The sequence below is a fragment of the Olea europaea genome, unplaced genomic scaffold (genome assembly GCF_002742605.1).
Source record: "Olea europaea var. sylvestris unplaced genomic scaffold, O_europaea_v1 scaffold1326, whole genome shotgun sequence".
In the NCBI taxonomy this organism is placed as follows: Eukaryota; Viridiplantae; Streptophyta; class Magnoliopsida; order Lamiales; family Oleaceae; genus Olea; species Olea europaea.
The window spans coordinates 198,138-207,639 of NW_019230739.1; the positions used below are offsets into that span (position 1 = coordinate 198,138).

A 9,502-nucleotide genomic window follows, 5' to 3' on the forward strand; every position below is an offset into this window, starting at 1 on the left:
AAAGTGCAAGATTAAGACTATGACATCCATTTGGACTGTAGAACGCTCTAGGATTTAGTTGTAATAGTCTACTTTGAACTCATTAATGTTGTCTTTCATGTTAACACCATTATCATAGTCTTGACCCCTTACATTATCAATATCAAGTTCTAGATTATTCAAAGCATCCACCAGTTCATCAAAAAGTTCATCAAAAAGTCCCTTACCTGATGTATCATCTACCAATAAAAATCATAAAAAAAATTTTTTCAACATTCACCGGACTTGCCGAAATATCTACACACCTCAATACTATAGACATTTGTTCTTCTTGACTTGTATCTGTAGTGCAATCAAGTATAACAGAAAAGTATTTAGAATTTTTCTGAATTTTGCGTCCTAGATAATGATAATGATAATGAATCTCTTTTTTTTTTCGACGAACATGCTCTTGCATTACGAGATCAAACTCAACAATCATTATTAAGAAGATACCATTATTTTCTTAATATACCTTCTCATTATCCTCACAAAATGCTAAATTATTTTCAACAAGAGTTTTCACCACAAATATTATTCTCAGTAACACTTGTCTCCAATGTTCTTTATCTCTATTGATTTGTTCTTGCACACTTTTATCAATTGTTTACTCTTTTTGAATCTTAATTCTATTTCTATCCATTTACTCATGTTATTAATGTGGTCGCAACTTACTTCATGCATTTTAAATTTTTCACCAATATTTTTTCAATCATTTACTTCATCATGTGCCAATTGAGTTCTGATCACATCATTTTTCAACAGCTTACAACAAAACAAAATACTTTATCCAAACTTCTTGAATATATCAACCATTTTCTATCATGCTTCTCTCTATTAGGTAATCGTCGAACGTAATGTGTGGATGAGAAGTGTCGATACGCTCTATCTTTTGGGAAAAAAGCATATCATTTTATCTTATAGGACCTTTCGTTACAATTAAATCTCTTAAATTCGAATTCATATTTCCCCAATTTGCTGAATCAATAAGGTCAAGAGAAAATGATTCATTATCTCTGTTAGGAGATACTTCTTCATTCATCAGACAATGTTCTTCCTCAATTGTATTATTTTTATTATCATTCTCATTAAACACTTCTTCAGTAACTACGTCTTCATTAGGTGTTCATTTACTACTCCTAAAATATTTATCAAGTGCTCCATCTTGAGATTTAATCAACTTTTCAACTTTTTCCTTCCTTTTTCTTTTAACATATCCAGATTCAAATTTTCTTGTAAACATAATGATAAACAAAGCGCCATAAAACCTAATTGATGAGTCTCCAAAATGAAAGGATTCTGAAATTGGTTGTAGTAGTGGTCGCGGTGGCAATTGAAGTAGACAATGCGGCTGTTCCGAGTTGCGATTGAAATTGCAGAGTCTGATTATTAGGCAATTCTGAGGCTACCAAGGAATGAAGAAAATAAAGAGAGAATAGATAACACACCCAGAAAAAGGAGAGAATAAACTTTTAAAAAAGAAAATGCATTTTTGGATCTTGAATCTCAATATGCAATAAATTTAAATCATACATCAAATTCCAATTAAAGCTTACTGTCTCTTAATGACTTGGCTCTCCAAGTTAATTAGTGCTTTGAATTTGAAATATGAAGACACATGTTTCAATTTTCAATTTCAATTGATTTTTGTTTCTGGATTTTTTATTTTGATAAGTTCCATGTTCTTGAGAACTGAGAAGACCAGATAAACTTCAATTTATTCAAATCGAATAAAAAAATTTAATTAGTTTTTGTTGGCTAACAATTTTACGAAATGAAAAAATGTGTAATAATATCACATTCTCATCATATGTTTTCATACTTTTTATATCCTTTGGAGGAATTGTTACTGTAGAATTGCACTTTTTGGCGGATGCATTTATCCCCATTCCATGCCTAAAACACAAAAATCTATTTTCCCAAGTCTCTTGACACCCTGGACCGCACATATCATCCCTAATACTTAATACTTATAGACAAATTCCTAAAAACCATACGACTGAAGACTGAACATCTAGTTTCTGAGTGATAATCTGGAGTACAAGCTTGCATTCGTCAATTCTTTTTACTTCAGACTTGTTGCAAAATTGCAGGTCAAGAGAGCCTTCTTCAAATTAAGCAAAACCCGTTTCTGATTCTTTGTCAGGTACTTTTTAATTTATATCACAACATACACAAACACGTGTATACCGACTGCATATGCTCGTTTTTATACTTGAGAGAAACATTCGTTGTCTGCAATATGCTCATGATTTTGGAATTGAGAAAGTGAAATTTAGAGATTTCGAGGAGGTGGTTTTAGTTGTTTAATTCTTGTTAAGATTTTTGCTTTATTTATGTGAAGAAGATTTTTGGACATTTTTCGAGGGCTGGCCGTTTTAAACTTAAAGCCCCAATAAAAAAGAAAATCATGGAAAGATTTTCCAAGATTTGCAGCTTGCTAAAATACATGGAAACCAACCTGCGGATTTGCGAGACCTTATATCAACTTCAAGGGTTTGCCGTTTGCGAACTCTCTGTGTGCGAAAGTGTCGAAGCAACCCAGCTTGTGGATTTCGTCGGTACTTTTGCAGTGGTAGACTAGTAGAGTAGTAGCTTTTAGGGATTAATTCCGGATTGGAATTGGTCTTAGGTCTATGGAGTGGAGAAGATGATTGGAATGAAATTGGAGAAGGCGGTCCGTTTGCCTCTTTTATATGTACCCAAAATTCTCCTTTTTCCCTTTTTTAAGAGAGAGTCAGTTTTGGGCTAGAAATATGAGGCCCAGGCCAGGGCCGGCCTTAAATAAGATTTTTGCTTTATTTATGTGAAAAAGATTTTGGGACATTCTTCCAGGCTAGCCGTTTTGAACTTAAAGCCCCAATAAAAAGGAAAATCATGGAAAGATTTTTAAGGGTTTACAGTTTGCTAAAATACATGGAAACCAACCTACGGATTTGCGAGATCTTATATCAGCTTCAAGGATTTGTCGTTTGCGAACTCTCTGTGTGCAAAAATGCTGAAGTAGGCAAACCTGTGGATTCCGCCGAAACTTTTGCAGTGGTGGACTCTATTTTTAGGGATTAATTCCGGATTGGAATGTGGTCTCTGTCTGTGGAGTGGAGAAGATACTTGAAATGGAATTGGAGAAGGTAGTTCGTTTACCTCTTTTATGTGCCCAAATTTTTCCTTTTTTTTCAAGAGAGGGGTGGTTTTGGACTAGAGACCTCCTAAAATATGAGGCCCAATGCCGTGGCCTCACTTGCCTTGGGCCAAGCCTGCCCCTGTGTGCACACATCAACGTTGCATAACTCGGTTTTACAAAGCATATGTCAAATAAATCTCTTTGGACAACAAATAAGATTGGTCATTAACACACACTACACCTTTATCATGAATTCTTACAAAACTGGTAGTGGTCGCTTGTGTCCCCTCCTGACACTTGACACACCTTCCACATATTGTTGAGCACTTTACACTAGTTCGTCTCCTCGTTTTCTTAGGCCTACCGGGTTGAGAAAATATTTCATCATGCCTTCAAGCTTTGAGTAAACCCTTGTAGCTGTGTTGAAAGACTTGGCTATGTTGTTCCCACAATTATCGTTAGCGAATATTAGGTTCTATAAACTATGACGTGCACAAATTCCGTGCATACACCTCATGGACAGTGTGTTCGATGTTTCCACGATGATCCAAAATGAAACACATTTCATCTCTCTCGGTGTATGCTTCCTTGTGTTGTCTAATGAACCAATCCCACGACCACAAGTCATTGTTCTCGAAATCTCCAACCCCAAACGCCAGTATAAAATTTGAATTTTTGCATCTTGTGTGCCGGTCAGGTACTTTTTAATTTATATCACAACGTAAACAAACACATGTATACCGACTGCATATGCTCGTTTTTATACTTGAGAGAAACATTCGTTGTCTGCAATATGCTCATGATTTTGGAATTGAGAAAGTGAAATTTAGAGATTTCGAGGAGGTGATTTTAGTTGTTTAATTCTTGTTAATATTTTTGCTTTATTTATGTGAAGAAGATTTTTGGACATTTTTCCAGGGCTGGCCGTTTTAAACTTAAAGCCCCAATAAAAAAGAAAATCATGAAAAGATTTTCAAAGATTTGCAGCTTGCTAAAATACATGGAAGCCAACCTGCGGATTTGCGAGACTTTATATCAACTTCAAGGGTTTGCCGTTTGCGAACTCTCTGTGTGCGAAAGTGTCGAAGCAACCCAGCTTGTGGATTTCATCGGTACTTTTGCAGTGGTAGACTAGTAGAGTAGTAGTTTTTAGGGATTAATTCCGGATTGGAGTAGTTTTTAGGGATTAATTCCGGATTGGAAGTGGTCTTAGGTCTATGAAGTGGAGAAGATGATTGGAATGAAATTGGAGAAGGCGGTTCGTTTGCCTCTTTTATGTACCCAAAATTTTTCTTTTTGCCCTTTTTTAAGAGAGAGTCAGTTCTGGGCAAGAGGCCCCCTAAAATATAAGGCCCAAGGCAATGGCTTCACTTGCCTTGGGGTCAGGGCCGGCCTTAAATAAGATTTTTGCTTTATTTATGTGAAAAAGATTTTGGGACATTTTTCCAGGCTAGCCGTTTTGAACTTAAAGCCCCAATAAAAAGGAAAATCATGGAAACCAATAAAAAATCATGGGACATTTTTCCAGGCTGGCCGTTTTGAACTTAAAGCCCCAATAAAAAAGAAAATCATGGAAAGATTTTTAAGGGTTTACAGTTTGCTAAAATACATGGAAACCAATCTGCAGATTTGCAAGACCTTATATCAGCTTCAAGGATTTGTTGTTTGCGAACTCTCTGTGTGCGAAAATACTGAAGTAGCCAAACCTGTGGATTCCGCCGAAACTTTTGCAGTGGTAGACTCTATTTTTAGGGATTAATTCCGGATTGGAATGTGGTCTCTGTCTGTGGAGTGGGGAAGATAATTGAAATGGAATTGGAGAAGGTAGTTCGTTTACCTCTTTTATGTGCCCAAATTTTTTCTTTTTTTTCAAGACGGGTGGTTTGGAGTAGAGACCTCCTAAAATATGAGGCCCAATGCAGTGGCCTCACTTGCCTTGGGCCAAGCCTGCCCCTGTGTGCACACATCAACATTGCGTAACTTGGTTTTACAAAGTATATGTCAAATAAATCTCTTTGGACAACAAATAAGATTGTTCATTAACACACACTACACCTTTATCATGAATTCTTACAAAACTGGTAGTGGTCGCTTGTGTCCCCTCCTGACACTTGACACACCTTCCACATATTGTTGAGCACTTTACACTAGTTCGTCTCCTCGTTTTCTTAGGCCTACCGGGTTGAGAAAATATTTCATCATGCCTTCAAGCTTTGAGTAAACCCTTGTAGCTGTGTTGAAAGACTTGGCTATGTTGTTCCCACAATTATCGTTAGCGAATATTAGGTTCTATAAACTATGACGTGCACAAATTCCGTGCATACACCTCATGGACAGTGTGTTCGATGTTTCCACGATGATCCAAAATGAAACACATTTCATCTCTCTCGGTGTATGCTTCCTTGTGTTGTCTAATGAACCAATCCCACGACCACAAGTCATTGTTCTCGAAATCTCCAACCCCAAACGCCAGTATAAAATTTGAATTTTTGCATCTTGTGTGCATGTAGTTAATAGGGTATCCTTAAATCTTCCAGTTAAGAAAGTTGTATCAATCATGACTACGGGCTTACAATTTCTCCACCCTTTAATGGATGCGCCTAATGATATTAATGCACGTTTTAAATGTCCATCAGTATCTACTTCGATTCTGGTCTTTGAACCTAGATTTTGTTTTTTACTCTCTCTCTATTAGATACATTAGTAATCTACCGTAAGCGTCGTTTGGATCACCAAAATCTGCTCCAAAGCATGCTCTCGAGCCATCCGTTCCTTTCAGCAACTTCTTGTCACGACATAGTTGTTTTTCAGATAGCAAATCTACTCTTATTTGTCTCACAACAAAGAAGTTTTCCAAGTAGTTGTAGGTCAGTTATTTCTATGCTGGATACAAATTCCTGAATTGAAGGAATTGTTGAAAATTTCAGTCCCAGAACTTGATCGGGTGATGCATCCTCAACCTCAATACACACTGATGAGTGTGGAATTGCCATATATCTGTCAGATTTAGAAGCATTTGCGAATGGGAATACGGTCCATAACAACTCGCAGTGCATATGTCATTAAGCCTGGCTCCTTCCTTTCCAGCTTCATGTAGAAGAGTAAAGAGTTGTTGTTTGGACAACATCAATACTAATGTCGATATCCAGGTATTTGTAACCAGTTGGTAAGAGAAGTTCAGATATTACGCATTCCATTTCCTGCAAACAGGAAAATACAATACTAAATCATATCATGTGGACCAGTGATGTACCAGTTCACAAAATATTTTTTTCCGATTTCGTGTAAACAAATCAACACAGATCATATGAAGAAGTTATATTATTTATATTGACTACGATGATTTTAATTATGAAACATAATTTGGCCAACAATTTGAACGATACAAATTGAATACATTTTCAGTGTTTGTAGAAGCATCAGGCTAACCAAAATATCCATTTTTTTTAAAGCCAAATGATGCCCCAAAAAAATTATTCATTCAAGCTCACATGATACATACAACACAAAAGGGTCTAAGAACAGGGTACAAGCATCGTTTTTGGGATTTATCAAGTCCTAAGGACACCACGAACAAATTAAAGAACCTGCAACACATATTGAAATAAATTTCGAGCAATGAATAGTCGTGAAACATTAGTGAATATAATATACACAAATGATATCGTTGACTCAAGAAAGATGAATCTTATAGGATTCAATGAGGAAAACAACACTGGAAGCTGAAATTAACACAATAAATAGATGAAATTTCAAGATTTCAGAGATTTGGCGGAGGGTAAATCTTCAATTGTAGGGAATGAGTTATATGTAATGATATATTCAGATTAGTTTTAGATGGAGAACAAATTCAGTTTTGAATTCCGCTTGGCGACGAGTAGTTAATGAATGAGTGATAATTGCCTCTTAAAAATTTCAGTTAAAGTAATGAAATGAGGAAAATTTTAGAGACAATAGATTTGGTTGTATTTGATGGAGTACATGGTACTTTTTGTAATTTAATATTTCTCGAAAAAATTAGATTTCATGTGCAGTTATGAGTTTTTTCCTATTTTTTTAGACTGGCTAGTGTTTAATTAAAAGCATATCGTATGCCCCCACATCCAAAACCAATAGGTAAAACTCCAAAAACTATCTATTAGCCCCAGCCCAGTTCCCCAAACCCAAAGCCTGATATCCCCATTCCTCTTTCTACATCTGTGCCTCACTATCTTTTATTTCTTCAGACTCTATTCTCGTCTCGTGCAAGGGCGAATCGAGGAGTTTGAGTCAACACAGGCGGCCGTTAACCATCTACCGTCGGCAGCAATAAAATATTAAGAGTCCTTTTGATACTCCCTTTTTTTTCAAAAAAATGCATTTTGGAATAGTGATTTGATGTAGAACATGTGTCTAAAAATAAAGAAAATTTTTGAGTTTACGTGTAATATTATTTTATTGAAGAATATATGGATGAAAAGAAAGAAAAAATGTATTTTGAAAAAAAGGAAATCGAACAAGGTTTAAAGTTTAAATATAACAATTATTTTGTTCAAACTGAACATATATAATTATGTTATAAGAATAAGCATGACTCATTAAATGACATTGTTGCCAAGTTTTTTATAATTCAAAGGAAGAGTGCGGATTCGAATCTTTAAAATTGTTTGCATTAAAACAGTTAAAACGTAACAAATATTATTTTATTAAATTTTGTGACACAATTCAAGAAGTACCATGATGGTTAAGTTTACAATAACCCTTGCAAGAGATTGTAGGTTTGAATCCCCATTGTCCCTCTTTCTTATGAATTTTGACAAAAATAGTAGAATAAGAATAATATACAACAAAATATTTGACAAGGGTTTCAAACCTGAGACTTCAAATATGTTTATGCATGCTCTAACCAACTAAGCTATGAGGACATTTGAAAATGGGATCAATTACCAATAACATAAAGTAAAAATTGAATCCATTGTTAAAAAATAAAAATAAAATCTCCCAGCTGACCCCTCGCCCTAGCTCGCCACCATTTAGATCCGCCACTGCTAGAGAGTGTAGATCTTCAACCACTGTTTCGTCAGTTATAATTGAAATACCACTATCGTAGTTTAGTTGACGATTTCTAACTTGTGCTCTCCTGATTCGGGTTAATCTCCTTACAGATACTTGAATTGGAAGATTCTCCATATTTTCTACGGGAGCCCTAGCAATCTTCTCAAGGGTCAGATGTAATCCTAACCCAATAAGGAGACAATATCCAATTAAGGTGATCAACTCCTGCTTGTTGACCGGTCCCGTTCGTCCAACCTCAACCCATAACATATTAACTTCACGAACGTGCCGAAGTAGGACGTGGGAAGAATTTCATACATAGTGTGAATACTCTTGAATAAAGATTTCCCTATGTCGTGTTATTTACATATCCGGTCATCTTCTAATAGTTTTTAGCATAACCATCAGTAATACGAAGCTCACTCTATCATATTAATTTCATTTGGATTAGGTCGATTTTCTTTTCACGTTCTTTAGTTTATTTCAAGAAAGCAATAAACCATACTTAAATTTTTCTTTTGAAGTAAGGGACATTTACAAGAAGAATATTTCAAGTACCCTTGCGAAACTATGATGATATTTCATGCTTCAAATTTAAATAGGATAGCTAACGTATAAGACTTTTAATTAAACATTTCGAGAAATAAACTTTGACAAATAAATTTGATCATACTAGGAATAATACTATAAAGTCTAGTACATAAGATCAAATATTTTTACATATCTTTGAACCGGCAGAAGAGAGTCAATTGATGTGCGTTAGTAACCAAGTATCGATCTTTTATTCATCTTTTCTTAATGACTTAGATCATGTAACTCATGTTTGTCACATTGAAATGTAAAAGATATGAATGTATATATGTCCATCCTTGATTACATACTTAATTTCATAAAACCATAATGTTTTGGCTTTGGAAAAGAAAATCAAGTTCAAAATATCATGGTAAGAATTTTGCATAACTTCAACACCCCCACAAAATTCAGTACATAAATAATATGGTTGAGAGGGCTATATATTCAGAAACTAGACTTAAAATAATTTATATCTTGTTTCCTCAGGGTCTAGTTCTGACATTTAGAGTCCCAAATTCTTGTCTCAAACAGGGTTGGAATATGGAAAATCTGAAAAAATTAAATTAAATTAAATTAAATTAAATTTAAAAAAAAAAAAAAAAGGTGCAGGCAGCCTATCTCATCGACTAGAAAACATTAGTCGGTGTTTATCTTGGAGAGTTGTTATATATATTTGGAATTCTTGAGGTGTCCACTATAAATGTACCGAACCTTAAATATTTTTAAAAAACTTATCAAATGATTTGTTGTTAC

At 34.9% G+C, this 9,502-nt stretch overlaps 1 long non-coding RNA gene across 1 annotated transcript; it reads left to right on the forward strand.

Annotated features, from left to right (window-relative positions):
* The first annotated feature begins 1,418 nt into the window (after positions 1-1,418).
* Positions 1,419-6,476, forward strand: LOC111375010. The gene is made up of 2 exons (XR_002699240.1): positions 1,419-2,164; positions 6,070-6,476. It is a non-coding gene; the product is annotated as an uncharacterized LOC111375010 (long non-coding RNA).
* Positions 6,477-9,502: the final 3,026 nt, after the last annotated feature.